General features: G+C 26.7%; 2 protein-coding genes across 5 annotated transcripts in view; both read right to left on the bottom strand.

Moving 5' to 3' along the window:
• LOC126738043 (inositol-trisphosphate 3-kinase A-like) overlaps window positions 1–20,768 on the bottom strand; it is a 160,481-nt gene that overhangs the window by 71,907 nt on the left and 67,806 nt on the right. The window lies entirely within an intron of this gene.
• The window catches only part of LOC126738046 (uncharacterized), a 103,636-nt gene that overhangs the window by 51,398 nt on the left and 31,470 nt on the right, over window positions 1–20,768 (bottom strand). For 2 of the 4 annotated variants that reach the window (XR_007661205.1, XR_007661204.1), the window contains exon 1: window positions 14,256–14,465. The exons of 1 other annotated variant lie outside the window; for it this stretch is intronic. The gene's annotated coding sequence lies outside the window, so the exon portion shown is untranslated. Of the gene's footprint in view, window positions 1–14,255; window positions 14,466–20,768 lie in introns of those variants that run through there. One more of the 4 variants, XR_007661206.1, reaches the window with a different exon arrangement.

Genomic DNA, 20,768 nt, shown 5'->3' with positions numbered 1-20,768 from the left:
CACAAATTTTCAAAAGTGTAACTTTCCTATTTCATGAGTTATGGACATGTCAGTAAGACTCTTAATAAAAAAATCACCTTTTCACTAAAAAAAAAAATTTTTCTCAACTTCCTGGATATTTTTCAAAAAACGCTGAAATAGGTGTCTAATCATTTTAATTGGGCAATTTGCTCACAAATTTTCAAAAGTGTAACTTTTCTATTTCATGAGTTATGAACATGTTAGTAAGACTCTTAATAAAAAAATCACCATTTCACTAAAAAAATTATTTTTTTCAACTACCTGGATATTTTTCAAAAAACGCTGAAATAGGTGTCTAACCATTTTAATTGAGCAATTTGCACACAAATTTTCAAAAGTGTAACTTTCCTATTTTTTGAGTTATGAACATGTCAGTAAGACTCTTAATAAAAAAATCACCTTTTCACTAAAAAAAATATTTTTCTCAACTTCCTGGATATTTTTCAAAAAACGCTGAAATAGGTGTCTAATCATATTAATTGAGCAATTTGCACACAAATTTTCAAAAGTGTAACTTTCCTATTTCATGAGTTATGGACATGTCAGTAAGACTCTTAATAAAAAAATCACCTTTTCACTAAAAAAAATATTTTTCTCAACTTCCTGAATGTTTTTCAAAAAACGCTGAAATAGGTGTCTAACCATTTTAATTGAGCAATTTGCACACAAATTTTCAAAAGTGTAACTTTCCTATTTCATGAGTTATGAACATGTTAGTAAGACTCTTAATAAAAAAATCACCATTTCACTAAAAAAATTATTTTTTTCAACTACCTGGATATTTTTCAAAAAACGCTGAAATAGGTGTCTAACCATTTTAATTGAGCAATTTGCACACAAATTTTCAAAAGTGTAACTTTCCTATTTTTTGAGTTATGAACATGTCAGTAAGACTCTTAATAAAAAAATCACCTTTTCACTAAAAAAAATATTTTTCTCAACTTCCTGGATATTTTTCAAAAAACGCTGAAATAGGTGTCTAATCATATTAATTGAGCAATTTGCACACAAATTTTCAAAAGTGTAACTTTTCTATTTTTTGAGTTATGAACATGTCAGTAAGACTCTTAATAAAAAAATCACCTTTTCATTAAAAAAAATATTTTTCTTAACTTCCTGGATATTTTTCAAAAAACGCTGAAATAGGTGTCTAATCATATTAATTGAGCAATTTGCACACAAATTTTCAAAAGTGTAACTTTTCTATTTTTTGAGTTATGAACATGTCAGTAAGACTCTTAATAAAAAAATCACCTTTTCATTAAAAAAAATATTTTTCTTAACTTCCTGGATATTTTTCAAAAAACGCTGAAATAGGTGTCTAACCATTTTAATTGAGCAATTTGCACACAAATTTTCAAAAGTGTAACTTTCCTATTTTTTGAGTTATGAACATGTCAGTAAGACTCTTAATAAAAAAATCACCTTTTCACTAAAAAAAATATTTTTCTCAACTTCCTGGATATTTTTCAAAAAACGCTGAAATAGGTGTCTAATCATATTAATTGAGCAATTTGCACACAAATTTTCAAAAGTGTAACTTTTCTATTTTTTGAGTTATGAACATGTCAGTAAGACTCTTAATAAAAAAATCACCTTTTCATTAAAAAAAATATTTTTCTTAACTTCCTGGATATTTTTCAAAAAACGCTGAAATAGGTGTCTAATCATATTAATTGAGCAATTTGCACACAAATTTTCAAAAGTGTAACTTTTCTATTTTTTGAGTTATGAACATGTCAGTAAGACTCTTAATAAAAAAATCACCTTTTCATTAAAAAAAATATTTTTCTTAACTTCCTGGATATTTTTCAAAAAACGCTGAAATAGGTGTCTAATCATATTAATTGAGCAATTTGCACACAAATTTTCAAAAGTGTAACTTTCCTATTTTTTGAGTTATGAACATGTCAGTAAGACTCTTAATAAAAAAATCACCTTTTCACTAAAAAAAATATTTTTCTCAACTTCCTGGATATTTTTCAAAAAACGCTGAAATAGGTGTCTAATCATTTTAATTGAACAATTTGTACACAAATTTTCAAAAGTGTAACTTCCCTATTTCATGAGTTATGGACATGTTAGTAAGACTCTTAATAAAAAAATCACCTTTTCACTAAAAAAAATATTTTTCTCAACTTCCTGGATATTTTTCAAAAAACGCTGAAATAGGTGTCTAATCATTTTAATTGAACAATTTGTACACAAATTTTCAAAAGTGTAACTTCCCTATTTCATGAGTTATGGACATGTTAGTAAGACTCTTAATAAAAAAATCACCTTTTCACTAAAAAAAATATTTTTCTCAACTTCCTGGATATTTTTCAAAAAACGCTGAAATAGGTGTCTAATCATATTAATTGAGCAATTTGCACACAAATTTTCAAAAGTGTAACTTTTCTATTTTTTGAGTTATGAACATGTCAGTAAGACTCTTAATAAAAAAATCACCTTTTCATTAAAAAAAATATTTTTCTCAACTTCCTGGATATTTTTCAAAAAACGCTGAAATAGGTGTCTAATCATATTAATTGAGCAATTTGCACACAAATTTTCAAAAGTGTAACTTTCCTATTTTTTGAGTTATGAACATGTCAGTAAGACTCTTAATAAAAAAATCACCTTTTCACTAAAAAAAATATTTTTCTCAACTTCCTGGATATTTTTCAAAAAACGCTGAAATAGGTGTCTAATCATATTAATTGAGCAATTTGCACACAAATTTTCAAAAGTGTAACTTTTCTATTTTTTGAGTTATGAACATGTCAGTAAGACTCTTAATAAAAAAATCACCTTTTCATTAAAAAAAATATTTTTCTTAACTTCCTGGATATTTTTCAAAAAACGCTGAAATAGGTGTCTAATCATTTTAATTGAACAATTTGTACACAAATTTTCAAAAGTGTAACTTCCCTATTTCATGAGTTATGGACATGTTAGTAAGACTCTTAATAAAAAAATCACCTTTTCACTAAAAAAAATATTTTTCTCAACTTCCTGGATATTTTTCAAAAAACGCTGAAATAGGTGTCTAATCATTTTAATTGAACAATTTGTACACAAATTTTCAAAAGTGTAACTTCCCTATTTCATGAGTTATGGACATGTTAGTAAGACTCTTAATAAAAAAATCACCTTTTCACTAAAAAAAATATTTTTCTCAACTTCCTGGATATTTTTCAAAAAACGCTGAAATAGGTGTCTAATCATTTTAATTGAACAATTTGTACACAAATTTTCAAAAGTGTAACTTCCCTATTTCATGAGTTATGGACATGTTAGTAAGACTCTTAATAAAAAAATCACCTTTTCACTAAAAAAAATATTTTTCTCAACTTCCTGGATATTTTTCAAAAAACGCTGAAATAGGTGTCTAATCATTTTAATTGAACAATTTGTACACAAATTTTCAAAAGTGTAACTTCCCTATTTCATGAGTTATGGACATGTTAGTAAGACTCTTAATAAAAAAATCACCTTTTCACTAAAAAAAATATTTTTCTCAACTTCCTGGATATTTTTCAAAAAACGCTGAAATAGGTGTCTAATCATTTTAATTGAACAATTTGTACACAAATTTTCAAAAGTGTAACTTCCCTATTTCATGAGTTATGGACATGTTAGTAAGACTCTTAATAAAAAAATCACCTTTTCACTAAAAAAAATATTTTTCTCAACTTCCTGGATATTTTTCAAAAAACGCTGAAATAGGTGTCTAATCATTTTAATTGAACAATTTGTACACAAATTTTCAAAAGTGTAACTTCCCTATTTCATGAGTTATGGACATGTTAGTAAGACTCTTAATAAAAAATCACCTTTTCACTAAAAAAAATATTTTTCTCAACTTCCTGGATATTTTTCAAAAAACGCTGAAATAGGTGTCTAATCATTTTAATTGAACAATTTGTACACAAATTTTCAAAAGTGTAACTTCCCTATTTCATGAGTTATGGACATGTTAGTAAGACTCTTAATAAAAAAATCACCTTTTCACTAAAAAAAATATTTTTCTCAACTTCCTGGATATTTTTCAAAAAACGCTGAAATAGGTGTCTAATCATTTTAATTGAACAATTTGTACACAAATTTTCAAAAGTGTAACTTCCCTATTTCATGAGTTATGGACATGTTAGTAAGACTCTTAATAAAAAAATCACCTTTTCACTAAAAAAAATATTTTTCTCAACTTCCTGGATATTTTTCAAAAAACGCTGAAATAGGTGTCTAATCATATTAATTGAGCAATTTGCACACAAATTTTCAAAAGTGTAACTTTTCTATTTTTTGAGTTATGAACATGTCAGTAAGACTCTTAATAAAAAAATCACCTTTTCATTAAAAAAAATATTTTTCTTAACTTCCTGGATATTTTTCAAAAAACGCTGAAATAGGTGTCTAATCATTTTAATTGAACAATTTGTACACAAATTTTCAAAAGTGTAACTTCCCTATTTCATGAGTTATGGACATGTTAGTAAGACTCTTAATAAAAAAATCACCTTTTCACTAAAAAAAATATTTTTCTCAACTTCCTGGATATTTTTCAAAAAACGCTGAAATAGGTGTCTAATCATTTTAATTGAACAATTTGTACACAAATTTTCAAAAGTGTAACTTCCCTATTTCATGAGTTATGGACATGTCAGTAAGACTCTTAATAAAAAAATCACCTTTTCACTAAAAAAAATATTTTTCTCAACTTCCTGGATATTTTTCAAAAAACGCTGAAATAGGTGTCTAATCATATTAATTGAGCAATTTGCACACAAATTTTCAAAAGTGTAACTTTTCTATTTTTTGAGTTATGAACATGTCAGTAAGACTCTTAATAAAAAAATCACCTTTTCATTAAAAAAAATATTTTTCTCAACTTCCTGGATATTTTTCAAAAAACGCTGAAATAGGTGTCTAATCATATTAATTGAGCAATTTGCACACAAATTTTCAAAAGTGTAACTTTTCTATTTTTTGAGTTATGAACATGTCAGTAAGACTCTTAATAAAAAAATCACCTTTTCATTAAAAAAAATATTTTTCTCAACTTCCTGGATATTTTTCAAAAAACGCTGAAATAGGTGTCTAATCATTTTAATTGAACAATTTGTACACAAATTTTCAAAAGTGTAACTTCCCTATTTCATGAGTTATGGACATGTTAGTAAGACTCTTAATAAAAAAATCACCTTTTCATTAAAAAAAATATTTTTCTCAACTTCCTGGATATTTTTCAAAAAACGCTGAAATAGGTGTCTAATCATTTTAATTGAACAATTTGTACACAAATTTTCAAAAGTGTAACTTCCCTATTTCATGAGTTATGGACATGTTAGTAAGACTCTTAATAAAAAAATCACCTTTTCATTAAAAAAAATATTTTTCTTAACTTCCTGGATATTTTTCAAAAAACGCTGAAATAGGTGTCTAACCATTTTAATTGAGCAATTTGCACACAAATTTTCAAAAGTGTAACTTTCCTATTTTTTGAGTTATGAACATGTCAGTAAGACTCTTAATAAAAAAATCACCTTTTCACTAAAAAAAATATTTTTCTCAACTTCCTGGATATTTTTCAAAAAACGCTGAAATAGGTGTCTAATCATATTAATTGAGCAATTTGCACACAAATTTTCAAAAGTGTAACTTTTCTATTTTTTGAGTTATGAACATGTCAGTAAGACTCTTAATAAAAAAATCACCTTTTCATTAAAAAAAATATTTTTCTCAACTTCCTGGATATTTTTCAAAAAACGCTGAAATAGGTGTCTAATCATATTAATTGAGCAATTTGCACACAAATTTTCAAAAGTGTAACTTTTCTATTTTTTGAGTTATGAACATGTCAGTAAGACTCTTAATAAAAAAATCACCTTTTCATTAAAAAAAATATTTTTCTCAACTTCCTGGATATTTTTCAAAAAACGCTGAAATAGGTGTCTAATCATTTTAATTGAACAATTTGTACACAAATTTTCAAAAGTGTAACTTCCCTATTTCATGAGTTATGGACATGTTAGTAAGACTCTTAATAAAAAAATCACCTTTTCACTAAAAAAAATATTTTTCTCAACTTCCTGGATATTTTTCAAAAAACGCTGAAATAGGTGTCTAATCATTTTAATTGAACAATTTGTACACAAATTTTCAAAAGTGTAACTTCCCTATTTCATGAGTTATGGACATGTTAGTAAGACTCTTAATAAAAAAATCACCTTTTCACTAAAAAAAATATTTTTCTCAACTTCCTGGATATTTTTCAAAAAACGCTGAAATAGGTGTCTAATCATATTAATTGAGCAATTTGCACACAAATTTTCAAAAGTGTAACTTTTCTATTTTTTGAGTTATGAACATGTCAGTAAGACTCTTAATAAAAAAATCACCTTTTCATTAAAAAAAATATTTTTCTCAACTTCCTGGATATTTTTCAAAAAACGCTGAAATAGGTGTCTAATCATATTAATTGAGCAATTTGCACACAAATTTTCAAAAGTGTAACTTTCCTATTTTTTGAGTTATGGACATGTCAGTAAGACTCTTAATAAAAAAATCACCTTTTCATTAAAAAAAATTATTTTCTCAACTTCCTGGATATTTTTCAAAAAACGCTGAAATAGGTGTCTAATCATTTTAATTGAACAATTTGTACACAAATTTTCAAAAGTGTAACTTCCCTATTTCATGAGTTATGGACATGTTAGTAAGACTCTTAATAAAAAAATCACCTTTTCACTAAAAAAAATATTTTTCTCAACTTCCTGGATATTTTTCAAAAAACGCTGAAATAGGTGTCTAATCATATTAATTGAGCAATTTGCACACAAATTTTCAAAAGTGTAACTTTTCTATTTTTTGAGTTATGAACATGTCAGTAAGACTCTTAATAAAAAAATCACCTTTTCATTAAAAAAAATATTTTTCTCAACTTCCTGGATATTTTTCAAAAAACGCTGAAATAGGTGTCTAATCATATTAATTGAGCAATTTGCACACAAATTTTCAAAAGTGTAACTTTCCTATTTTTTGAGTTATGGACATGTCAGTAAGACTCTTAATAAAAAAATCACCTTTTCATTAAAAAAAATTATTTTCTCAACTTCCTGGATATTTTTCAAAAAACGCTGAAATAGGTGTCTAATCATTTTAATTGAACAATTTGTACACAAATTTTCAAAAGTGTAACTTCCCTATTTCATGAGTTATGGACATGTTAGTAAGACTCTTAATAAAAAAATCACCTTTTCACTAAAAAAAATATTTTTCTCAACTTCCTGGATATTTTTCAAAAAACGCTGAAATAGGTGTCTAATCATTTTAATTGAACAATTTGTACACAAATTTTCAAAAGTGTAACTTCCCTATTTCATGAGTTATGGACATGTTAGTAAGACTCTTAATAAAAAATCACCTTTTCACTAAAAAAAATATTTTTCTCAACTTCCTGGATATTTTTCAAAAAACGCTGAAATAGGTGTCTAATCATTTTAATTGAACAATTTGCACACAAATTTTCAAAAGTGTAACTTCCCTATTTCATGAGTTATGGACATGTTAGTAAGACTCTTAATAAAAAAATCACCTTTTCACTAAAAAAAATATTTTTCTCAACTTCCTGGATATTTTTCAAAAAACGCTGAAATAGGTGTCTAATCATATTAATTGAGCAATTTGCACACAAATTTTCAAAAGTGTAACTTTCCTATTTTTTGAGTTATGAACATGTCAGTAAGACTCTTAATAAAAAAATCACCTTTTCATTAAAAAAAATATTTTTCTCAACTTCCTGGATATTTTTCAAAAAACGCTGAAATAGGTGTCTAATCATATTAATTGAGCAATTTGCACACAAATTTTCAAAAGTGTAACTTTTCTATTTTTTGAGTTATGAACATGTCAGTAAGACTCTTAATAAAAAAATCACCTTTTCATTAAAAAAAATATTTTTCTCAACTTCCTGGATATTTTTCAAAAAACGCTGAAATAGGTGTCTAATCATATTAATTGAGCAATTTGCACACAAATTTTCAAAAGTGTAACTTTCCTATTTTTTGAGTTATGAACATGTCAGTAAGACTCTTAATAAAAAAATCACCTTTTCACTAAAAAAAATATTTTTCTCAACTTCCTGGATATTTTTCAAAAAACGCTGAAATAGGTGTCTAATCATATTAATTGAGCAATTTGCACACAAATTTTCAAAAGTGTAACTTTTCTATTTTTTGAGTTATGAACATGTCAGTAAGACTCTTAATAAAAAAATCACCTTTTCATTAAAAAAAATATTTTTCTTAACTTCCTGGATATTTTTCAAAAAACGCTGAAATAGGTGTCTAATCATTTTAATTGAACAATTTGTACACAAATTTTCAAAAGTGTAACTTCCCTATTTCATGAGTTATGGACATGTTAGTAAGACTCTTAATAAAAAAATCACCTTTTCATTAAAAAAAATATTTTTCTTAACTTCCTGGATATTTTTCAAAAAACGCTGAAATAGGTGTCTAATCATATTAATTGAGCAATTTGCACACAAATTTTCAAAAGTGTAACTTTCCTATTTTTTGAGTTATGAACATGTCAGTAAGACTCTTAATAAAAAAATCACCTTTTCATTAAAAAAAATATTTTTCTCAACTTCCTGGATATTTTTCAAAAAACGCTGAAATAGGTGTCTAATCATATTAATTGAGCAATTTGCACACAAATTTTCAAAAGTGTAACTTTCCTATTTTTTGAGTTATGAACATGTCAGTAAGACTCTTAATAAAAAAATCACCTTTTCACTAAAAAAAATATTTTTCTCAACTTCCTGGATATTTTTCAAAAAACGCTGAAATAGGTGTCTAATCATATTAATTGAGCAATTTGCACACAAATTTTCAAAAGTGTAACTTTCCTATTTTTTGAGTTATGAACATGTCAGTAAGACTCTTAATAAAAAAATCACCTTTTCATTAAAAAAAATATTTTTCTCAACTTCCTGGATATTTTTCAAAAAACGCTGAAATAGGTGTCTAATCATATTAATTGAGCAATTTGCACACAAATTTTCAAAAGTGTAACTTTTCTATTTTTTGAGTTATGAACATGTCAGTAAGACTCTTAATAAAAAAATCACCTTTTCATTAAAAAAAATATTTTTCTCAACTTCCTGGATATTTTTCAAAAAACGCTGAAATAGGTGTCTAATCATATTAATTGAGCAATTTGCACACAAATTTTCAAAAGTGTAACTTTCCTATTTTTTGAGTTATGAACATGTCAGTAAGACTCTTAATAAAAAAATCACCTTTTCACTAAAAAAAATATTTTTCTCAACTTCCTGGATATTTTTCAAAAAACGCTGAAATAGGTGTCTAATCATATTAATTGAGCAATTTGCACACAAATTTTCAAAAGTGTAACTTTTCTATTTTTTGAGTTATGAACATGTCAGTAAGACTCTTAATAAAAAAATCACCTTTTCATTAAAAAAAATATTTTTCTTAACTTCCTGGATATTTTTCAAAAAACGCTGAAATAGGTGTCTAATCATTTTAATTGAACAATTTGTACACAAATTTTCAAAAGTGTAACTTCCCTATTTCATGAGTTATGGACATGTTAGTAAGACTCTTAATAAAAAAATCACCTTTTCATTAAAAAAAATATTTTTCTTAACTTCCTGGATATTTTTCAAAAAACGCTGAAATAGGTGTCTAATCATTTTAATTGAACAATTTGTACACAAATTTTCAAAAGTGTAACTTCCCTATTTCATGAGTTATGGACATGTTAGTAAGACTCTTAATAAAAAAATCACCTTTTCATTAAAAAAAATATTTTTCTTAACTTCCTGGATATTTTTCAAAAAACGCTGAAATAGGTGTCTAATCATATTAATTGAGCAATTTGCACACAAATTTTCAAAAGTGTAACTTTCCTATTTTTTGAGTTATGAACATGTCAGTAAGACTCTTAATAAAAAAATCACCTTTTCATTAAAAAAAATATTTTTCTCAACTTCCTGGATATTTTTCAAAAAACGCTGAAATAGGTGTCTAATCATATTAATTGAGCAATTTGCACACAAATTTTCAAAAGTGTAACTTTCCTATTTTTTGAGTTATGAACATGTCAGTAAGACTCTTAATAAAAAAATCACCTTTTCACTAAAAAAAATATTTTTCTCAACTTCCTGGATATTTTTCAAAAAACGCTGAAATAGGTGTCTAATCATATTAATTGAGCAATTTGCACACAAATTTTCAAAAGTGTAACTTTCCTATTTTTTGAGTTATGAACATGTCAGTAAGACTCTTAATAAAAAAATCACCTTTTCATTAAAAAAAATATTTTTCTCAACTTCCTGGATATTTTTCAAAAAACGCTGAAATAGGTGTCTAATCATATTAATTGAGCAATTTGCACACAAATTTTCAAAAGTGTAACTTTTCTATTTTTTGAGTTATGAACATGTCAGTAAGACTCTTAATAAAAAAATCACCTTTTCATTAAAAAAAATATTTTTCTCAACTTCCTGGATATTTTTCAAAAAACGCTGAAATAGGTGTCTAATCATATTAATTGAGCAATTTGCACACAAATTTTCAAAAGTGTAACTTTCCTATTTTTTGAGTTATGAACATGTCAGTAAGACTCTTAATAAAAAAATCACCTTTTCACTAAAAAAAATATTTTTCTCAACTTCCTGGATATTTTTCAAAAAACGCTGAAATAGGTGTCTAATCATATTAATTGAGCAATTTGCACACAAATTTTCAAAAGTGTAACTTTTCTATTTTTTGAGTTATGAACATGTCAGTAAGACTCTTAATAAAAAAATCACCTTTTCATTAAAAAAAATATTTTTCTTAACTTCCTGGATATTTTTCAAAAAACGCTGAAATAGGTGTCTAATCATTTTAATTGAACAATTTGTACACAAATTTTCAAAAGTGTAACTTCCCTATTTCATGAGTTATGGACATGTTAGTAAGACTCTTAATAAAAAAATCACCTTTTCATTAAAAAAAATATTTTTCTTAACTTCCTGGATATTTTTCAAAAAACGCTGAAATAGGTGTCTAATCATTTTAATTGAACAATTTGTACACAAATTTTCAAAAGTGTAACTTCCCTATTTCATGAGTTATGGACATGTTAGTAAGACTCTTAATAAAAAAATCACCTTTTCACTAAAAAAAATATTTTTCTCAACTTCCTGGATATTTTTCAAAAAACGCTGAAATAGGTGTCTAATCATATTAATTGAGCAATTTGCACACAAATTTTCAAAAGTGTAACTTTCCTATTTTTTGAGTTATGAACATGTCAGTAAGACTCTTAATAAAAAAATCACCTTTTCATTAAAAAAAATATTTTTCTCAACTTCCTGGATATTTTTCAAAAAACGCTGAAATAGGTGTCTAATCATATTAATTGAGCAATTTGCACACAAATTTTCAAAAGTGTAACTTTTCTATTTTTTGAGTTATGAACATGTCAGTAAGACTCTTAATAAAAAAATCACCTTTTCATTAAAAAAAATATTTTTCTCAACTTCCTGGATATTTTTCAAAAAACGCTGAAATAGGTGTCTAATCATATTAATTGAGCAATTTGCACACAAATTTTCAAAAGTGTAACTTTCCTATTTTTTGAGTTATGAACATGTCAGTAAGACTCTTAATAAAAAAATCACCTTTTCACTAAAAAAAATATTTTTCTCAACTTCCTGGATATTTTTCAAAAAACGCTGAAATAGGTGTCTAATCATATTAATTGAGCAATTTGCACACAAATTTTCAAAAGTGTAACTTTTCTATTTTTTGAGTTATGAACATGTCAGTAAGACTCTTAATAAAAAAATCACCTTTTCATTAAAAAAAATATTTTTCTTAACTTCCTGGATATTTTTCAAAAAACGCTGAAATAGGTGTCTAATCATTTTAATTGAACAATTTGTACACAAATTTTCAAAAGTGTAACTTCCCTATTTCATGAGTTATGGACATGTTAGTAAGACTCTTAATAAAAAAATCACCTTTTCATTAAAAAAAATATTTTTCTTAACTTCCTGGATATTTTTCAAAAAACGCTGAAATAGGTGTCTAATCATTTTAATTGAACAATTTGTACACAAATTTTCAAAAGTGTAACTTCCCTATTTCATGAGTTATGGACATGTTAGTAAGACTCTTAATAAAAAAATCACCTTTTCACTAAAAAAAATATTTTTCTCAACTTCCTGGATATTTTTCAAAAAACGCTGAAATAGGTGTCTAATCATATTAATTGAGCAATTTGCACACAAATTTTCAAAAGTGTAACTTTTCTATTTTTTGAGTTATGAACATGTCAGTAAGACTCTTAATAAAAAAATCACCTTTTCATTAAAAAAAATATTTTTCTTAACTTCCTGGATATTTTTCAAAAAACGCTGAAATAGGTGTCTAATCATTTTAATTGAACAATTTGTACACAAATTTTCAAAAGTGTAACTTCCCTATTTCATGAGTTATGGACATGTTAGTAAGACTCTTAATAAAAAAATCACCTTTTCATTAAAAAAAATATTTTTCTTAACTTCCTGGATATTTTTCAAAAAACGCTGAAATAGGTGTCTAATCATTTTAATTGAACAATTTGTACACAAATTTTCAAAAGTGTAACTTCCCTATTTCATGAGTTATGGACATGTTAGTAAGACTCTTAATAAAAAAATCACCTTTTCACTAAAAAAAATATTTTTCTCAACTTCCTGGATATTTTTCAAAAAACGCTGAAATAGGTGTCTAATCATATTAATTGAGCAATTTGCACACAAATTTTCAAAAGTGTAACTTTTCTATTTTTTGAGTTATGAACATGTCAGTAAGACTCTTAATAAAAAAATCACCTTTTCATTAAAAAAAATATTTTTCTTAACTTCCTGGATATTTTTCAAAAAACGCTGAAATAGGTGTCTAATCATTTTAATTGAACAATTTGTACACAAATTTTCAAAAGTGTAACTTCCCTATTTCATGAGTTATGGACATGTTAGTAAGACTCTTAATAAAAAAATCACCTTTTCACTAAAAAAAATATTTTTCTCAACTTCCTGGATATTTTTCAAAAAACGCTGAAATAGGTGTCTAATCATATTAATTGAGCAATTTGCACACAAATTTTCAAAAGTGTAACTTTTCTATTTTTTGAGTTATGAACATGTCAGTAAGACTCTTAATAAAAAAATCACCTTTTCATTAAAAAAAATATTTTTCTCAACTTCCTGGATATTTTTCAAAAAACGCTGAAATAGGTGTCTAATCATATTAATTGAGCAATTTGCACACAAATTTTCAAAAGTGTAACTTTCCTATTTTTTGAGTTATGAACATGTCAGTAAGACTCTTAATAAAAAAATCACCTTTTCATTAAAAAAAATATTTTTCTTAACTTCCTGGATATTTTTCAAAAAACGCTGAAATAGGTGTCTAATCATTTTAATTGAACAATTTGTACACAAATTTTCAAAAGTGTAACTTTTCTATTTTTTGAGTTATGGACATGTCAGTAAGACTCTTAATAAAAAAATCACCTTTTCATTAAAAAAAATTATTTTCTCAACTTCCTGGATATTTTTCAAAAAACGCTGAAATAGGTGTCTAATCATTTTAATTGAACAATTTGTACACAAATTTTCAAAAGTGTAACTTCCCTATTTCATGAGTTATGGACATGTTAGTAAGACTCTTAATAAAAAAATCACCTTTTCACTAAAAAAATTATTTCTCTCAACTTTCGTGTTAATTTAACAGTTAGAAGTTTGATTTTAGTGCGTTATTAAACTCATAGCAGTAAGTCTTTACCCCTTATAGGGTAAAATAACAATCAAATTTCAAATAGGTAAGTAGGTATCACTTTTGTTCTACAGGCAAATACGTCAAAACAATTAAATATAGCAAAAAAAAGGCGCATTATCTCATACACATTATGGGGTTAGAGCTATATAAGCTTAATAAAAACTAATCCGACCATAACACTATATTAACGATCCTAATTAAAAACCCTTAAGAGATAATTGGCAACAGTAATACAAATGAAAAATTACACGCCGTATCAACAACAATGAACGGCATTGACGTCATTCGCATAGCATAGCGCAAATTATAAAATATATTATATTGTACATAACTGAAAAGAAAAACAGAAAGAGATGCAACACAGAACAAAAACAAAACAACAGAGCACGTCGGCTATAGTAGTACCTTTTCGAGAATGTACCGGGCCACGGTAAGAACCCAAACCAAAGTGGAAACAAGAATTTTTTTACCTAAAAATTTGTTGGACGGCACTCGCGTTTTCAATGATCGAATTTACAATAATAAAATCACATTCTCGCTACTACAACACCGCGTATGTACAACATACCAAACGGGATCATTCCGCGGCCGCCTCGTCTAAATTTACTTTTCGATTCCGAAGTGTGTGTGTTTCTATTAATAATTGAATTCCTAAAATATCGGCAGGAAATGGCGCGGGGTGTCGCCATCCTGCGGCCGATCTCAGAATTTTCGATGGCAGATTCCTGCGGATTTAAGGTCGGTGGTACTCACCAGCGCGGCGCCGTTCCATTGTTTTGGTCTCGATCAAGACCCTGATTTCAATTAGAGATTAACGTCAAATTACAAAACAGTTTTACCACTATATTAAAAGCCTTTATTATATTCACGATAAGTGATTCGCTAATCGTGTTTCAAATTTTAAGATTCCTATAATGAGAGTGAAGTGGAGAGCATTTTTATCTGGATTTCTTTCGTCAACGAATCTTCTTTATCACTGAATATGATAAAATCCTGTCATTGAATCTTTTTTGTTGTAATTTGCCAAATTTTTTTTTGTGTACCGAATTAAATGGCGGAATGTATCAGGTGCATTTGTTGGAATTAATATTCTTTTATATTAGTACAAAAACCAATAAACCAGGTTCCGAAAGGAAAATAAAACCCGCAAACATAAATTAGACATAGGGTTCATAGAAAGTAATAGAAAGGCAAAAGTGGCAATAAACTTAAGTACTCTAAAAGACACTTTTTTTTAGTTTGTCAAGAAAATGGTTCAGTTATACAAACATATTTGATTTATTTGACATTTTTAAATCAAGCAAAAAGGCTTTTGATGTGAGTTTGTAATTTTAGTCTTAAGCAGAAACGTGTTGAATACAGATGTATTACATTATACTTTCGTTTGATTTAAATTCCTATACACCATTATATTTTCGTTAAAATTTAATAGCATTTACCAATTTCATAATTTTAAGCCCAATAGAATAATCTTAATGTTGAGATTCATTTAAAGGGAGTAAAACGTTTTGGCAAAATAAGATTAAAAAGGCATTTAACGGTAAATGCCTGGAATAAATTTTAAATTTTATCACAGGCATTTGAAATGATTTTTCATTTTATTCCAGGCTCTGTCATTTTTCTTTCGTTCCTAGCATTTCAGGTGAGTTTTTGGGCTAAGTGTTCGTGCTATTCCAATGACTTGAAATCAATTTAAAAATTGCCTGAAATAATACAAAAATAATATTATTTGAAATTTTAAATATTCGAAATATTTGTATGTAAAGTCCAGTGCAACGATATATTAGAATGGTCACCCGTCAAAACACCAGCATTCCACCTGCCAAACAATGTCATCCACCTTCTATTTACATTGTTTGACAAGTGGTGTGACCATTCTAATATATCGTTGCACTGGACTTTACCCTAGGCATCTGAAATAAACTTTTGAATTGTCAAAGGTTTTAGAGAAATTTTTTGTTTTATTCCAAGCATTTAGGATAATTTTCTTATGCCTCAGACATTTGAAATGCCTGGAATAAAACTGAAAATAAAATTTTCATATCCTGTTATCATTTGAAGTCATTTCAACTGAGTCTACTGAGATAATTTTTTGTAGGATTCTAGGAATATTTGAAATAACTAGGAACATTTGGAAATTTCTATGAATAAAAATGGAATTTAATTTTAAAAGCCTAGAATTTGGAATTTGTAGTTGTTTTTTAAATGTTATTCCAGGCAAATAAAGTAATTTTTTCAGTTTGTCCAGTAATTTAGAATAATTTTCTATAAATAAGAGAAAACATGTCTCAAAAAAAAACCTGTAGTCATTTTTCTGAACCTTGAGCATTTGAAATATTCTTCAAAATGCCTGAAATAAGACTTGTCAAGTGATTTTAAATACTGCATTTGAAATAATACTCCAGCAACTTCGAAATAATTTTTATGCGTTTTAGGCATTTGAAATAATGTTTAAATAAATGCCTGGAATAAAAGCAAAAATAAAAAAATGTATGCATATGAGGCTGGAATTATTGAGTCGTTCCTTTCAGGCATTTAAAATAATGTTTGACTTCTTTCAGATATTTTTCCATTTTATTCCAGGCATTTGGAGTAATTTTTCAGTGCCCCTTATGCGTTTGAAATAATGCCTGAAATATCTGGAAATATGATTCTAAAATGCTGCTGGTGGAGTCGTTTCTTCCAAGCACTTCTGCATTTTATCTCAGGTAATTGAAGTAATTTTTCATTTTATTTCAGGCTCTTTCATTTTTATTTTATTCCTAGCATCTCAGGTGATTTTTTGACCCATTAGATATTTGGGCTAATTTTTTGTGTTATTCCAATGATTTAAAATAAATATTAGAATTGCTTGAAATTTGAAATAATTTTAAAATTGCCTGGAATAATATAAAAGACTGAAAAGTCATTTTTCTGAACCTTAGGCATTTGAAATATTCTTCAAAATGCCTGAAATAAAACCGGTCATGTGATTTCAAATGCTGTATTTAAAATAATTTTTTATTTTACTCCAGTAATTTCGAAATAAATTTTATGCGTTTTAGGGATTTGAAATAATGTTTAAATAAATGCCTGGAATAAAAGCAAAAATAAATATGTATGCATATGAGGCTGGAATTATTGAGTCATTCCTTCCAGGCATTTAAAATAATGTTTGACTTCTTTCAGATATTTTTCTATTTTATTCCAGGTATTTGTAGTAATTTTTCAGTGTCCCTTATGAATTTGAAATAATACCTGAAATACCTGGAAATATGATTCTAAAATGTTGCTGGTGGAGTCGTTTCTTCCAAGCACTTCTGCATTTTATCTCAGGTAATTGAAGTAATTTTTCATTTTATTTCAGGCTCTGTCATTTTTATTTTATTCCTAGCATTTCGGGTGATTTTTTGACCCATTAGATACTTAAGCTAATTTTTTGTGTTATTTTAATGATTTAAAATAAATATTAGAATTGCTTGAAATTTGAAATAATTTTAAAATTGCCTGGAATAATATAAAAGCCTGAAAAGTCATTTTTCTGAACCTCAAACATTTGAAATATTCTTAAAAATGCCTGAAATAAAACCGGTGGTCATGTGATTTTAAATGCTGCATTTGAAATAATTTTTTATTTTACTCCAGGAACTTCGAAATAATTTGTATGCGTTTTAGGCATTTGAAATAATGTTTAAATAAATGCCTGGAATAAAAGCAAAAATAAATATGTATGCATATGAGGCTGAAATAATTGAGTCGTTCCTTCCAGGCATTTAAAATAGTGTTTGACATCTTTCAGATATTTTTCCATTTTATTCCAGGCATTTGGAGTTATTTTCCAGTGCCCCTTATGCCTTAGGCTCTGTCATTTTTATTTTATTTTTAGCATCCCAGGTGATTTTTTTGATCCATTAGATATTTTGGCTAATTTTTGTGTTATTCCAAGGATTTAAAATAAATATTAGAATTGCTTGAAATAATATAGACCCTGATAATTTAGCAACAAAAAATTCCAGATATTTTGAATTCTAGATATTCGAAATATTTATATGTATTTTAGGCATCTGAGATAATTTTTTGTTTTGTCAAAAGGATTTGGAGAAATTTTTGGTTTTATTCCAGGCACTTCGGATAATTTTCTTATGCTTCAGATATTTGAAATGCCTGGAATAAAACTGAAAATTTTAACATTCTGTTATCATTTGAAGTATACTAGGATAATTTTTTATGGGATATTACGAATATTTGAAATAATTTTAAAAACTCCTGGAATAATATAAAAGTCTGGATTATATCAAAATAATATTTAAAATGCTAATAAATATAAGAAACAATTATCCATTAACACTTTGGAAATCTCTAAGAATAAAAAATGGAATTTGATTTTAAAAGCCTAGAATTTAGAATTTCTAGTTGTTTTTTCAATTTTATTCCAGACACTTTTTCATTTTGTCCAGTAAATTAGAATATAAGAGCCTGAAAAATCTTTTGTCTGAACCTCAGGCATTTGAAATATTCTTTAAAATGCCTGAAATAAAACCGGTCATGTGATTTTAAATGCTGCATTTAAAATAATTTTTTATTTTACTCCAGTAATTTCGAAATAATTTGTATGCGTTTTAGGCATTTGAAATAATGTTTAAATAAATGCCTGGAATAAAAGCAAAAATAAATATGTATGCATATGAGGCTGGAATTATTGAGTCGTTCCTTCCAGGCATTTAAAATAATGTTTGACTTCTTTCAGATATTTTTCCATTTTATTACAGGCATTTGGAGTCATTTTTCAGTGCCCCTTATGCGTTTGAAATAATGCCTGAAATATCTGGAAATATGATTCTAAAATGCTGCTGGTGGAGTCGTTTCTTCCAAGCACTTCTGCATTTTATCTCAGGTAATTGAAGTAATTTTTCATTTTATTTCAGGCTCTTTCATTTTTATTTTATTCCTAGCATCTCAGGTGATTTTTTGACCCATTAGATATTTGGGCTAATTTTTTGTGTTATTCCAATGATTTAAAATAAATATTAGAATTGCTTGAAATTTGAAATAATTTTAAAATTGCCTGGAATAATATAAAAGCCTGAAAAGTCATTTGTCTGAACCTTAGGCATTTGAAATATTCTTTAAAATGCCTGAAATAAAACCGGTCACGTGATTTTAAATGCTATATTTAAAATAATTTTTTATTTTACTCCAGTAACTTCGAAATAATTTTTATGCGTTTTAGGCATTTGAAATAATGTTTAAATAAATGCCTGGATTATAAGCAAAAATAAAAAAATATATGCATATGAGGCTGAAATAATTGAGTCGTTCCTTCCAGGCATTTAAAATAGTGTTTGACTTCTTTCAGATATTTTTCCATTTTATTCCAGACATTTGGAGTCATTTTCCAGTGCCCCTTATGCGCTTGAAATAATACCTGAAATACCTAGAATAAAACTAGAAATATGATTCTAAAATGCTGCTGGTGGAGTCGTTTCTTCCCAGCACTTCTGCATTTTATCTCAGGTAATTGACGTAATTTTTCATTTTATTTCAGGCTCTGTCATTTTTATTTTATTTTTAGCATCTCAGGTGATTTTTTGATCCATTAGAAACTTAAGCTAATTTTTTGTGTTATTTCAATGATTTAAAATAAATCTTAGAATTGCTTGAAATAATATAGAACCTGATAATTTGCCAACAAAAATTTCCAGATATTTTAAATTCTTGATATATGAAATATTTGTACGTATTCTAGGCATATGAGATAATTTTTTGTATTGTCAAAAGGTTTTGGAGAAATTTTTGGTTTTATTCCAGGCATTAAGGATAATTTTCTTATGCCTCAGACATTTGAAATTCCAAAAATAAAATTGAAAATTTTAACATTCTGTTATCATTTGAAGTCATTTCTACTGAGTCTACTGAGATAATTTTTTGTAGAATTCTAGGAATATTTGAAATAATTTTAAAATTGCCTGGAATAATATAAAAGCCTGGAATACATTGAAATAATATTTTAAATGCTTAGTAGTTTGAAAATTAATTATCTAATAACATTTGGAAATCTCTATGAATAAAAATGGAATTTAATTTTAAAAGCCTAGAATTTAGAATTTATAGTTGTTTTTTAAATTTTATTCCAGGCACTTAAAGTAAAATTTTCATTTTGTGCAGTAAATTAGAATATAAGAGTCTGAAAAAAAAAGCCTGAAAAGTTATTTTTCTGAACCTCAGGCATTTGAAATATTCTTCAATATGCTTGAAATAAAACCGGTCATGTGATTTTAAATGCTGCATTTAAAATAATTTTTTATTTTATTTCAGCAATTTCGAAATAATTTTTATGCGTTTTAGGCATTTGAAATAATGTTTAAATAAATGCATGGAATAAAAGCAAAAATAAATATGTATGCATATGAGGCTGAAATAATTGAGTCGTTCCTTCCAGGCATTTAAAATAGTGTTTGACATCTTTCAGATATTTTTCCATTTTATTTCAGGCATTTGGAGTTATTTTCCAGTGCCCCTTATGCCTTAGGCTCTGTCATTTTTATTTTATTTTTAGCATCTCAGGTGATTTTTTTGATCCATTAGATATTTTGGCTAATTTTTGTGTTTTTCCAAGGATTTAAAATAAATATTAGAATTGCTTGAAATAATATAGACCCTGATAATTTAGCAACAAAAAATTCCAGATATTTTAAATTCTAGATATTCGAAATATTTGTAAATATTTTAGGCATCTGAGATAATTTTTTGTATTGTCAAAAGGTTTTGGAGAAATTTTTGGTTTTATTCCAGGCACTTCGGATAATTTTCTTATGCCTCAGATATTTGAAATGCCTGGAATAAAACTGAAAATTTTAACATTCTGTTATCATTTGAAGTATAATAGGATAATTTTTTATGGGATATTACGAATATTTGAAATAATTTTAAAAACTCCTG

Source organism: Anthonomus grandis, chromosome 6, assembly GCF_022605725.1.
Source record: "Anthonomus grandis grandis chromosome 6, icAntGran1.3, whole genome shotgun sequence".
Classification (NCBI taxonomy): Eukaryota; Metazoa; Arthropoda; class Insecta; order Coleoptera; family Curculionidae; genus Anthonomus; species Anthonomus grandis.
Note: the sequence above shows the minus strand (reverse complement) of the source record. Positions and strands in the feature narration are given on the sequence as shown.